Raw genomic sequence first — 15,082 nt, forward strand, 5'->3', positions numbered from 1 at the left:
CCCACATCGGTGGAACCTGGGAACGAGAAGTACGTTCTATAAAGACAGCCCTGTACGCCGTGCTTGGGGCCCAGACTGTGGCGGAAGAAGTCCTAATGACAGTCCTCACGGAGATCGAGGGAGTATTGAACTCCAAGCCCCTCGGTTACGTCTCAAGTGATGTAGCAGATGTCGACCCAGTCACCCCCAACACACTCTTGATGGGGCGGCTGGACCCCGCGCTACCCCAGACAATGTACAGGCCTGAAGAAGCGAACGGCCGAAGAATGTGGAGGTACAGTCAAGTACTGGCTGACAAGTTTTGGAATAGCTTCCTACTCCACTATCTACCGTCTCTACAGACCCGCCAGAAGTGGGTAAAAGAGAGAGACAATTTGACAGAAGGAACAGTCGTCATGATTATCGACCAGTCACTACCCAGAGCTATGTGGCCGGCTGGCCGCGTAAGCAAAGTGATCACCGGTGCCGATGGCAAGGTCCGAGCAGCTGAAGTGCTCGTCCAAGGGCGAACTTACACACGACCCGTGGCGAGGCTAATAGAACTGCCAAGACTCCCAGACACTATCGATGACGACCATGACCCCACGACTTTGTGAGTTGACTGACCCTTACAGCGGACCTTGAGTGGTAGAGAGTGCGGTTAATCTGTCTCTGCTTAGCTAATTAGGTGGGACTAATTAGGGGGCGGCTGTTGTGAAGGATCAGATTAAACCGAATATATATATTTATTTATGGATATATATTTAATAGTATTTGTATATCGTTTGATATCCCTTGTATATTCTTTGTACATATACACTGAATATCCCTTTAGTCTACTACAGCCCATAATAGTTCATTCTCTCATTGGACAAGAACCTGGCGCCAGCAGACAGGCCCCTTGAGTCAAGTTCAATAGTGCCGACGAACATGTCCCAACTAGCCCCGGTTCCGCGTAGGAATACGGCTACCGAAATACGGCTACCGAAATACGAATGGTACTATTTGTTCACCGTGCATATAAATAGGGCGCAAGTAAAGTAGAACTTTCTTTTAGTCCATTAGTTCTTTACCCTCCAACCTAGTAACAGACGTGAAGCCTCACCCACGACTCACGTGTGGTGCAGTATGGCCTATTTTGGCCCCAGAATAGGCATTGAGACCTCGTGTAAATTCATAGCTGAATTGTCATAGTTTGGCACTGTACCGTCGAGTGGGACGTATTTCTATTAAGTTAATAATAGTCTATTATGTATGGTGCATCGTTCGGTTATAGTTCTAAAGTGAGCAGCACCCCCATCGTTTCCTCGCGTTATCTAGAGTCTTAACCAGGCTGGGCAGACCACGCGTGGTGCTTTCATCCGAGGAGTTCTGGGCGAGAACGAGTGGACCTGCACATTGGATTACCTACCCGGACGACTGCTGAGCCTATACGGCATGGAATATCTATTTGCTTTGGGTGCTTTGATTTGTGGAGCGGATAACAGCCAACGCCAGTGAGTGTTGGAATTACCCCCGAGAGGAGCCCAGGTGAGACGGCGCTCAACCCAGACCGAGGCCGCCTCGCTTCTCCTTCGTTGTGGACCTACAGCTACCGTCTACAAGAGGGCCCAAGTGTATTCATCTGTGGATCAAGATCCTGCGGGCACTGTTTTCTGTACCTGAATTCTCCCCAGGAATCGTTGGCCAGATGGGATGCAGCTGACGGCTCTCCAAACCCCCCCCCCCCCCCTTACTGACTTACAACCAGCAGGACCCCTTTAGTATCCCGCTATAATCCTTAAGTACCATCGCTATAGTTTCCCTAAAGAACCAGGTTGTATACTTGCTTCCTGCGTAACCAGAGATTGGACATTCAGTGTTGATTTGCCTACGAATACTAATTTGCCTTACAAGTGCATTCAAATCATAAATGTAATTAAGTGAATGTTGTATATACCTTTTGCTATATTAAACCTTCGACTGTTATATTTGTGTGGACCTGGTTTCATATGTGGGAAAGTGTTCATCATACTTAGATATCGTGTACTGGATGGCCAGAAGTTAAAGTACATCAAGCGGTAGTGGTTTAATGATACCATACTTATCAATACAGTCAGGGAATTGTACCCCTCAGTTACAACGACAATATTTGTATAATTAACAATTACGTTTTGCATTTATAGTCCTGACTCAATGAGGCATTGTGAGCATTACACACAGAGCAGACTAAATAAATAAGAACTAAACCGATCGCCAGCTACTGTATAGTGGAATATACTGTATTAATATACCATATACTGTCTTCTTCTCTATATTATTTATTGTTGGTTTGATTTATGCTAGAACTAAATAAAAGCTTGGGGAAACGGCTTAATGAGGCAGCCTCAGCACACACACATACTGTATACAAGCTAAATTAATCGTTCCAGCAAAGTAGGCTTCTATTATTCTAATGACTTGTTTTATTAGGTATTATAGTAGTAAGTCCTACTATAGAACATGACATCTCATTTAGTAATGTCAATACTGAAAGACTGCACGATTGGCTCTTGACAAGCGCGCAGTAATTCAGTATTGACATTACTGAATGAGATGTCTGGGTTTCATCACCTGTGCATTGTAGGTTACTATTGCACTCTGGTTGGATGGTGTATTGTACTTGTGCTGTATAACGACAATGCATTTGAATCTAATCTAATTTTGAGATCAGTCGCAAATCGCTTCCGTGCTACCTGTGGTCAGCATGGTGCAGATGCAATGTTCTGGTGCTCTGCTGTTTTGCACACAGCCCTTGTCGTTTTGCACACGCCTCCTTCTCCTTATAAGGAGCTGGCGGAGTGTGTCTGTATGCAAATTAAGGTGTACGAGGACACGCTTTACAGTTTAAGAATGAGTGACGTACTTCATTCATGGGAACCCAGCTGCGAAGATTTTGGCCACTTACGGAGACTGTTTCACACGTTCAGGAATCCGGAGGATTTAAAAAAAATTAGGGCTGTCAGTTTATCGCGTTAATTAGATTAATTAATTACACAGCAAATTATGAAAATTAACTCAAAATTAATTACAAAAAAACAATTTATTTTTTATCTCATTCATTCCATAAGAACGTAGAATACACATTTACAGACTTTTTTTATATGGTCCATTTGCATGTTCTCTGATTCTAGGGACATCTATGGATCTCAGGGAATGTATTCCCAGTGTCAGAAATACTGTGTCTGTTACTAGGCTTGAGTAAATTGTAATGAACCAAATGAGAATATCAATAAAAAAATATTTATCTTTGACTGTGAATAACACTATGCTCAAATTGACCAGACCTGAAAAATCTAAGCAAATTAATCAATGGAAAATGATTAAACAGAAGGTTTTGTACTATGAGGGCCGACGTTCCACTCTACTGGTTAAAATTACTTACTTGTGAGTAGTACGTTCGTTGATAAAGAAAAATAATGTCCACAGCCGCTCCAGTGTAAAACAAAGATATCCAAATGGTTTATTTCTCTTCCACAGCGAAGTCTTTCTTTACAGAAGTGGTCCTAAATCTATTTACCTAAATATTCACTACTCACTACTACAAGGTAAGAAAACTGTATTTTCCCAGTCTCCAAAATCATAGCCGACTCGACACATGAAAATTCCTCCACACTGGAAAGCCGAAAATCTATGTTGTTTAGTCTATCTGTTCAGTACCGCTCAGCACGGTTTCAAGATGCACACTGACCTGGCTGAGAGAATGGCTGAATATATAGATACACAAATGTTCTAGAAGGTTCGGTCATGACATCATCACAAATGTTCTAGAATGTTCGAGCATGACATCATACTGTGACATCACAAATGTTCTAGAATGTTCTATTATGACAATTATATAATACAATAACCTAAATAGCTTTGGCTCCTACAAGTACTGAATTCTGCCATCCGGACACATGCAATTTGAAATATGATTATAGAATATCAGGCATAAAATGGTTATGCGATTAAAATGCGATTAATTAATTACAAATCCTGTAATTAATTAGATACATTTTTTTATTCGCCTGACAGCACTAATATACACACTTGAATATGAATGACATGTTGTGTTTCCAATTTTGTTCCTCACATTTTACCCATTTGATTCACTCACACATTCACACACCGACAACGGAGGCGACCATGCAAGGTGCCGACCTGCTCATCAGGAGCAGTTAGGGGTTAAGTGTCTTTGCTCAAGGACACTTCGACACGCTGCCCGGGAATCGAACCGGGAACCTCTGGATTACCAGACGACCGCTCTACCTCCCGAGCCACTGTCGCCCCGACTTAGGTGTCGGCAGGACACACAGGTCCGTTCGTTGTCTTGTGGAGACGAGGTCATCTCTCCTGTCCTCGGCCGGGGGGCAGAGGTTTTTGTTAAGCGGGAGACGCGCCGCCGCTCCTCTGCTTCTTGCGGACGTTGTGTCTCCTGACCGCAGCCTGCTGGTTCCTCTGAGCCGCCGTCCGGCCGTCGTCCTCGGGGACCCCGTCCATCTCCGCCTCCTCTGCCTCCTACTCCTCAGCGCCCTGGCCGGGCATGGACCTCAGCCACAGCTGGTAGTAACCACGGAAACCGTCGATCTGAACCAAGTAGTTGTTCCTGGACTTGTGCATGTGTACGATGTCTGTCATCACATCATAATATTGGCCTCGGGCTTAAGTCGTGCCAGGGCCGAATTGCTTAACTTTTCGGGCTAGGGTAGGGCCGGGTCTGAATGCTACAGGCTTGGGCCGGGGCCGAAATATCAGGCCCTTGCAGACCTCTAGTCTCACTGGGAAAACTGGGAGAGCGTAACGCATGCGGAGGTTCACGCTATCTCCCTCAGACCCTCTCCCTGCTGAACAGGCGCCGGACCGACCAGTAGGAGTCACTGTTTTGCAATGACCACCCGCGAACACTGCCAAACCCGAGGTACCGCTCACAGCTGGAGTCTCTGCGGTGGTAGGCGAGTGCTTAGACCTCTACACCAGGGGTTCCCAAACTTTTCAGGCCGGGACCCAGAAAATAAGGCGTCAGAGAGCCGCGGCCCAATGCACATCGTCAGGCTTTTTTTTTCTTTTTTTTTTTGCCGGGGCGACCGATTTTTTATGCCAAATATCACTTCAATCCTATTAACACTATGGTCGCCAAAACCGCCGTACGACGTCTTTCCTCGCCATGCTCAATCTGCCAAAGACGCCGTACCACGTCTTTGATATCAATATTTCAAAAATCTGTGATCGAAATCATATTTCTCCCCCGGACACTTGAGATATACTGTTGATCCCCTCTCAACTCTCCAACGGTTCAAGAGCGCCATCTGGTGGCCGATCGGCGGATCGCCCAAACAGGAAGTGATGCGCCGGAAGTGGTGCTCGCTCATATTTCGTCCGGGCACTCGCTATCGTTAGCGGGACTCCATCTTGATACACTGGACATCGATCGGTTGCAAATAACTCGATAAACAACATGATTTGGACGTATATACTATTATACAACCTGGAAATGGATCGCATATTTCTACATCCCATAATAGGAAAATTTCTGTTCCACGCTCATCGCCCAACGCTATGAGGAAGCTACGGTAAGATTCAACGTTATTTTTTAATGTGTTCGATACTAACTGCTCTAATGATCATATCACCCACACTAGATGAATCATCTAACGTTGGCCACGGAATTATAAACGACCCCCCCCCCCATCTGGTCAACATCAGATGATCAGTAGTAACTTCTAGAAGCACGTCCATTTGAATTTTTTTTTATCTCGCGCAGATTCCTATCAAACTGTATTTCATCATCAATATAATGCATTTGGGGCTATAAATCACGTTCTGGAGAAAGCTGCAGAAAACGATAAAAACATACTTATACTTTAGACCGTATTTTAGTATGAATATGTGAATGAAAAAGTATAACGTTGCTACACCCTGAACAATAGATATAGGACGTTGAATGGGCCATAGTAATGTCAATTTAGCAATACAATTTAAAAAGTTATAGCCCTGCAAAGAAGGGGAGCTTCTCCATATTAAATAGGGCTGGCGGAGGATGGTAAATTATGAATTTAAGCCTGGCGATCAAAGTGTTAAGTTAGTTCAAGTTAGTTATTCATTTATATGTGCTATTTATGAGAGGGCTAACTTGTTGCAAAATAATAATGATAATAATAATAGCCTCATTAAAATACTATTGTTGCTTCGGTTGTTTTCAGCATTTTATGTGCATAATCTGTTATTTAGTTTGAAATGTTCGTTGAAATAAGTAGATTTTTCGTTTTTGTTTATTTATTAAAACCATATAGTCACATTTTAGAATACAATAGAATAGAATTTTAGAATACAACTAGAAACACTGTCCTGGCCTGCTTCTAAGTTCAGTGGCCTGACAAAAAAAAAAAAAACGTCATCATCTCGCGGCCCTCCCGTGGCTGCTCACGGCCCACCTTTGGGTCGCGACCCCGACTTTGGGAACCACTGCTCTACACAACCCAGCCGCCCCCTGGAATTAACTCCTTCTACATTCATATCATATAAGGGCAATGGTAGCTATGAGCTTTGTACTTGGAAATACCATTCCAGAGAATCATTATATTATTTTAATATAATGAGCTCTTTTCAAGTGTAGCCAATAATAGATCAATGTGTTACCAACTCTTTATAATGTTCCATGAGCGTGTCAAGCATCGTGCCTTAACATAAGGAAAGTGTTGACAATACAATAAATACATTACTTATTAACCCACATTTTAATCTAAATACTACCAAATAGAATACCGTCGCTAGATGTCAAATCAAACCAGAGCGTTGGGAATAGTTTACCTACACTTGTTGTAAACGTGTTGTAAGACTGTGAAAGTAGAAAGTGACTACTTTCCACATAGCAATGCTTTTTATTAAATGTTTACAAAACCTAAACTTAAAAAAATACTTAAAAACCCTTACACTACCACACTACAGAAGGTTAACCTTTCACTACCACACTATAGACGGTTAACCGTCTGTAGTGAAAGGGTTAACCTTCTGTAGTGTGGTTGTGAAAGGGTTAACCATTTGTCGTGGGGCAGTGAAAGGGTTAAAATGGAAAATCCACCTGGCGAGAGAGTGGGAAGCTGATGGAGAAACAAGGTATCGGGCAATTAAAATGACCCGCCATGTAAAAAACAAACGTCACAACTGATTCTGGGGCCTGGTTCTCATAGTGACATATCTTTACAGGGCCTGGTTCCCATAGTGAAACATATTTACAGGGCCTGGTTCCCATAGTGAAACATATTTACAGTAAAGTGACTCTTGACTCTTGTCTGCCAGGAACTGCCCCGGATCACTGTGATTGATGTCCGGGTATTCGATGCTTTCGCCACCCAGATCCCTGACAAAAGCTCTCATGGTGTTGTTCACAAACTCGTAAGCCTCGTTGACCATCCCCGGGGCGAGGTCTCTCCAGAAGCCCCTCTCGTTGATGCAGGAGTAAACCAGCCTCATGGCCGGGAACTTTCTCCAAAGCTCCCGGAGGTCCTGCTGCATATGCTCCACGAGCTCCATGCTGTTCATCCGTACCAGATCGTTGATGCCGGCGTGGATGAGGAGGACGTCGGGGAAGGAGTGTGTGAGCAGCTCGATGTAGAAGCAGGGGAGGAGGTCACACCAGCGGAGACATTCTTCTCCGCACCGAGTCCAAAGGTTTTCCCAAACAGCTCCGATGCCCTCTTCTTCTCTCTGTTCAAGCTGCAGCCCAGGATCCATATATTCTTCTCTGTGAAATGACAGGAAGGAAGGACAGACGGATAAGACTTCACATCTTCACTCATTCATTTAGAATAAAGCACAAGAAGATGGCGCGGCCCAGGTCAGTCGCCGTTAGTTTTGCTCCGCGAAGATTGTGCATACTTTTAGTTATTATATTTTTATTAAAACTACACTGGCGGGGACTTCATACAACCGCCAGTCACTTATGGACCTAAACTCCGAACTGAAAGAGGAGATTAGCGACACTTTATGCCAAGATTGGCCATCGGAGATTCGCAGAGACAACAAAGGAAAAAACTGCGGTGCGTTCTCAGGGAGACGAAAACACAGAGGAAAAAGAGGGGGAATTAGGAACAGGCTAAGAAGCTCAGCTTACCGGGCAGCAATTCCATCGATCCTCCTGGCAAATGTTCGATCGTTGAAAAATAAGATGATCTCAGGGCGAGGATTAGATTCCAACGGGACATGAGACTGCAATATCTTTTGTCTGACAGAGACATGTGTTCGATTCTGATCAATCAGCCGGTACCACGTCTTCGTCTGTTTGGCTTGTGTTCTCATTTCCATCCACTGACTCTGCGTTGTGTTTTAACTCTCCGATGTCTTCACCCTGGCTGATACAATCCTTATCATTCCCCGTTAGTGCAATCCGCAACCGTAAGAATTCGACACCTTGACAGCATACCTTTCTTGAAAGAGCGTTGTTTATTAAATAAACAGAAGCCTCAGCCCAGATGTTATCAGATTGTATTTTCATTGCTATCGTCTCTGCTGTTATTCAGTCCAATGGTGGCTCAGGCCTCGTTAGCCAAAACCCTCCTCGTGTTAGCCGAAGCTAATGATGATGTGGCATCCTCCCCCCCCCCCCCCCCCTCTCTGTGATGAGAGGAGGGAGTCTCTGATGGTTTCTTCTCTTCTGTGTGATCTCAGTCCTAGTCAGATTGTAGTCTGCCCTTACCCGGAACCACTGTTCGATTTATATGATCTTCGTCATAGCAACGACGGCCCCGCCCCTGGTTGTCATGACAACTGCGAATAACCTTTCACACCATTAAAACGCTGTTTCTAATGATGTCAAACCTCTCCCTCGCTCTGTGCCTGTATCAGCTTGTTGATGTTCTTGATCGGAATGCAAACATTCTGCTGGCTGCTAACACTGCCTGCCTCCTGCCTTTGAACCGCTGCTTCCACCACCCTCTGCTAAGCCATGCACATTTCGACCTCTCTGACCTGGCCCCTTTAGATGCGGTCATCTCCCCCAATATACATGACATACATTGAAAACAACCGATTTCTCTCACATGGCTAACGCCATTAACACCGGATCAAATCATCACCCCGTCTGAGTCCTTCCGTCTTCCAAGTGGACAGGACAGTAGAGTCAGGGAAAGCCAAAGGAGGGGGTGTATGCTTCCTCATAAACAACGGATGGTGCAGCCCCGAGGCGAGCCCGCTCCTGCTCGCCGGACCTAGAACATTTGACCATTCTGTGTCGTCCGTTCTATCTCCCCTGAGAGTTCACAGCAGTCATCGTCACCGTAGTTTACATCCCACTGCAAGCAGATACCGACAAAGCACTGTCGGACCTCCAGGACTCATTGAACCAACACCAAATAAAATATCCAGACGCGGCCATGGTGATGGTTGGCCATTTCAATAAAGCGAACCTAAAAAAGGTTATGCCAAACTTTGATCAGCACATCAAATGTACCACCAGGGGAGGGAACACTTTGGATCACTGCTATACCCTTTACAAGCAGGGTTACAAGGTGATTCCAGCCTCTCCGTTGGGTCCTACTAATCACCCCAAAGTACCAGAAAATACCCTAAAGTACCCCAAAATAGTCAAGTCAAGTCAAGAGTTTTATTTGTCACGGCATACAAGTATACAATGAAATGCGGGGGGTCTTGCCCGCAACGATTGTGCATAATACACTAATAATAATATAATAAGAATCCAATAGGATGTGAACGACATTTGTGCAATAACACAAGTAATCAAAGTAGGGCATATCGGTATATGTACATGCGTTTTTACAAGAGCATGGTAAGACATGCTAGGTCCTGTGCAATACACTTAGTGAGGCACTGGGTCTTTATGTACACTGCTATACAATGCTATATTATACAATCTCAAGTTATACTATACTATTTTTAAAGGGACCTTTCCTTTTGTAAAGTAAAGTGACCATAAGTGTGAGCGTGTGCAGCATGTGTGTGTGTGCGTTCATGTTAAAGTGACTGTTAGTGTGTGAGCGTATACAGTGTGTGTGCTCATGTGTGCTTGTGTGTGGAGAGTTCAGTGTTTAAGACTCTGATGGCCTGGGGAAGAAGCTGAGCCAAAGTCTCTCTGTCCTAGTTGCTGGTGTTCGCAGGCGTTTGCCTGACCGCAGCAGCTTGAACAGGCTGTTGTTGGGGTGGTGAGGGTCTTTCATTATTCTGCAGGCTCTGGATTTGTACCTCTTGTTATATAGGATCTGCAGGGGTGGTAGTGCAATACCCGTAGTACGCTCGGCTGAGCGTACCACTCTCTGTAGGGCCTTCTTGTCCTGTGCCGTGCTGTTTCCATACCAGGCAGTGATGTTTCCAGTCAAGATGCTCTCTACAGCTCGGGGAAGGACTGGAGTATCTTCCCCGATACTCTGAACTAATACCCCAAAGTACCCCAAAATACCCCAAAGTACCTCAAAGTACCCCAAAGTATACCCTAAAATACCCCAAAGTATACCCCAAAATACCAGAAAATACCCCAAAGTACCCCACAAAATACCCCAAAGTACCAGAAAATACCCCAAAGTACCCCAGAATACCCCAAAGTACCAGAAAATACCCCAAAGTACCCAGAAATACCCCAAAGTACCCTAGAATACCCCAAAGTATACCCCAAAGTACCAGAAAATACCCCAAAGTACCCTAAAATACCCCAAAGTACCCTAAAATACCCCAAAGTATACAGCAAAATACTCCAAAGTACCAGAAAATACCCCAAAGTACCCCAAAATACCCCAAAGTACCCTAAAGTACCCCAAAGTATACCCCAAAGTACCAGAAAATACCCCAAAGTACCCCAAAATATCCTAAAATACCCCAAAGTACCCAGAAATACCCCAAAGTATGCCAGAATACCCTAAAATACCCCAGAGTACCCCAAAGTACCAGAAAATACCCCAAAGTACCCTAAAATACCCCAAAGTACCAGAAAATACCCCAAAGTACCAGAAAATACCCCAAAGTACCCCAGACTACCCTAAAGTACCCCAAAGTATACCAGAAAATACCCCAAAATATACCCTCAAATACCCCAAAGTACCAGAAAATACCCCAAATTATACCCTAAAATACCAGAAGTATCACGAAATACTCCAAAGAACCTCAAAGTTCCCCAAAGAATACCTCAATGTACCACAAAATACTGGCTCAGAGGTAGAGCAGGTCAACTAATGATCATATGGTCAATGGTTTGGTCATTGGTTTGAATCCCAGCTCCTTCTGTTCACATGCCGAAGTGTCCTTGGTCAAGACACTGAACCCCAAATTGCTCCCAATGAGTGCAGTTTGCCTCTCCATTCAGGAAAAGTGATCATGACGCCATTTTCCTCATGCCCGGATATAAACAGAGAGCCCGAGAGGCTGTAGTGTTGCGAGAGGTGACGCGGTGGTTCGAGCAGTCAGAGCAGGGGCGTAATTTGCGGGGGGGTCCCCGGAAAATGTCCCCCGCATGATTTCAGAATGCAGTATTTGTCCCCCCCATGTTTTTACCCCCAAACCGCTGCAACTGCGCGGCCTGGCGGCCAGCACTGTGACTCGCTACTACACAGTGCCGGCACTGCAGATTTACCCTACTCTTGGAATTCATTGCCACTCAAAGTCATAGGGGCGCTGTCTCGATAATGCAGTGTTATTAAAGCAGCATGTAGCCGACGCATGAACCAGTTGGGATTCAAATAGACGCGGCCTGGAAGCGGAACTGGAAATCCGTTGGTAAAGAAATAGCGGCCTGGAATCATTTTTGGGACGCTCTCAATTCGCAGTAAAGGAATATATCTGCGGTTTCCCTGGCGGATGGCGAACAAGCCAGCCGATTCTACTATGAGTCATGACATTTGACATAGTCTATGACATCATACTTAACTTAAACTTGAACACGGAGGCAGTTACAAGAACTATCCGAGCCCCCGGGAGGGTGGTCGAATACCTTTTGCGATGTATGCAGGGAACGAATTGCAGAGGGAAGTGGAGAGCTGCCTGTCGCCCAGGAGTCCTGGACCCCCGACAGGTAAGGTAAGCGATTTTAGATGCATCACTTTAAGTGTGCGGCTGTTGTCCGAATACTAGTGAATATTGAAAAATAAAGGCATGACATTTAGAGACGTCCCCGTCGTAGCGTTCTGGTGCGGGGATATGGGTCTCTCTGTGCGGGGGCGCAACAGCAACAGGTGGGGTAGGCTGGGCAGAGATGTATGCATCAAAACGATTACATTGTTTGTCTCGCATACATTCGATTTATAATGCGAGCACCTGCATTACAATCAAATGACTGATCTGTTATGTGTTATGGACCCAAGTCTCGAGAGGCACTTTATAATAGAAAAAAGACAGTGCAAACATGTATATGTCGCTTACAGTTTATTATGCCTATGCAGCTCGTTTATTTTGACAGAGTTAAAAAAAATTCACTAGTATCATTATATTAAATTAGCGGACGTGCAGCTGGACAAGCCCTGGCTCCACGATGACCACTTCTTACAAGAGGCGCCACCGCCTGGGAAAATGCGTATTGCACACCTGGTATTAGAAAAAAATTATTGGGAAGGGGGGGCGCCCCCCCCCTACCCCCCCCCCCCTGCGACATCACTGACCACGGCCCCTAATATTTCCCCCCCACCGCTAGGAACAAAGTTCCACCACTGAGTCAGAGGCCATGTTACAGGACGCACTGGATGACGTCGACTGGACCGCTCGGGCTAATGCTTCAGAATGTCATCTTTCAAAAGAGACCAGGCTCATGCATGTGCTATAAGTATAAAGTATGTTGTTTTGGTTTGCAAAAAAAGTATACAGTCCTCAAAAACGAAAACTAAATTGGCCATTGCAGGTTAAGAGGTTAAGCGTTCATAAGAAAAACTCTGTGGCGTGTGACTGGAATAATTATTGGGTTGTTGTTAAGTAAATGGACTGCATTTATATAGTTATTTTATCCAAAGCACTTTACAACTTAATGCCTCACATTCACCCACACACCGACGGCAGGGGAGCAGTTAGGGGTTAAGTATCTTGCTCAATGACAAGCTGCCGGGAGGAGCCGGAATCAAACCAGGAACCTTCTAATTACCAGACGACCAGCTCTACCTCCTGAGCTACTGTGTGTTTACTCCAAACCGCTTAAGATACCATCCTTCACTTTTACTGGTTATATAAGAAGACTTCTTAGCATTGTTTTTTGCATTAACGTCTCCAATATGCAAGGAGCGTACTTAATTTCTGTAAACCACCTTTGTGGACACCTTTCATCTCTAGAGACAGCCGTCATTGTGCTTGGTAATAAACATTCTGATCTTTCCAACGTTCTGTTGTGATGCCTGATGCCTGGCTATCAAACTGCTTCCACCAGAGCATCTGGGGGAAAACGACAGAATACTTTGCACATGTGGAATTGAGTTTGTAGCCGTGTTGATATTTATGTTGTACACCATTGAGTTTGTATACCGGTGTTGATTTTTATGTTGTACACCATTGAGTTTGTATAGCGGTGTTGATTTAAAAATGTTATGTTGTACACCATTGAGTTTGTATACCGGTGTTGATTTTTATGTTGTACACCATTGAGTTCGTATACAGATGTATATTTTTATGTTGTACATCATTGAGTTTGTATACAGATGTATATTTTTATGTTGTACATCATTGAGTTTGTATACCAGGGCTCGATACGAACACCGTCCCGGGAACAATAAAATATGTATTTTGGACGAACAGAAATCCTCCCCGGGACGCAAGAGGATACAAAAAAATGTTCACATGGAAATGTCAATTGAGCCGCCTATTAGTGCGCATATCACTGTCAAACGGTGCACGTCTCGTGCCACTGTCGGTCGCTTATTTGACAGTGGCAACCACTGCACAAGACCCGTGAAAATATCAGAATGTAATAATAATTTCAAATAAAAATTTCATTATTTATTTCTTAATCATTTGAATGGTGTTTTCTTATGGCAATAACTATAAACGACAAAACCAACGTTTTTGGGACGGTTTAAATTCACTTTGGGACGGTTAAAATTGTATTTTGGGACGGTTCTGGGACAGTGGTGAAAAAAGTGAGTCTGGAGCCCTGTTGTATACAGATGTATATTTTTATATTGTACATCATTGCAAAGATTATATGGAGTGCCTTGTAAATCTATGTGGGCTGGGTACCTTTAGGTGCATGACATAATAATACAAATCAATCAATCAATCCATCCATCAGTCTTATTTTCTATTTTTATAAACAAGGGAGGAAATTAGGAAGGTCATGCTTAAAGCTAAAGTGCATCTTTGCAGATGATACAATAGTCTATTCAGTTGCCTCTTCTCCGACACAGGCTGTTTAGTGAGCTTCAGATTGCCTTTCAACAGCTACAGGCATCATTGTCTGGTCTCAAGTTGGTTCTTTTTTTTCTCCGATTTTTCTGTTTTTCTCCCCATCCCATAGTCGTTGTGCCAATTCCCCCCCTCCCCTACCTGTTTGTTGTGCGCATGTTCTCCTACTGGTCGGTACAAGGGAATCCTGAAGTCATCCGCACGCTTCCTCCGACACGCGCTGCGACAGCCAGTGACTCTTTTTTCACCTGGCAGCGAGGACTCTCATTGGTGAAGTGTAACGCGTGGGAGGTCACGCTGCCTTCATCAAGTCCTGCCTCCGCTGAGCAAGCGCCCAGACCTGACCTGTAGGCGTCGCTGTCCACAACGCCAGATTCCCACCCGTGACTTCCCTCCCCCTAACCCAGCCAAACGGGTTAGTATAGCGATCAGCCCAAGCCAGAGGAAATGCTGACTCCGGGAGAATCGAGACCGCAGCCTCTTGCATTGGTGACGAGCGCAATCTCTGCTACGCCACCTGACCGCCTTCAAGTTGGTTCTTAATGCTAAGAAAACTAAATGCATGATCTTTTCCAGAACGCGCTCGCAGATCTCAGAGAATGTTGGCATTCATACATTAGGAAGGGACTCAAATTAAAAGAGTATCATCCTACAAATACTTGGATATTTGGGTGGACGACAAGCTTTCTTTTAGAGTGCAATATTGAGAGCCTATAGTGAAGAAGCTGAAAGTTAAGCTGGGTTATTATTATCAAAATAGGGCCCTTTATTTTATTTAATTAGCAGT

This window comes from Notolepis coatsorum, assembly GCF_963971535.1.
Source record: "Notolepis coatsorum genome assembly, chromosome: 7".
Lineage (NCBI taxonomy): Eukaryota > Metazoa > Chordata > Actinopteri > Aulopiformes > Paralepididae > Notolepis > Notolepis coatsorum.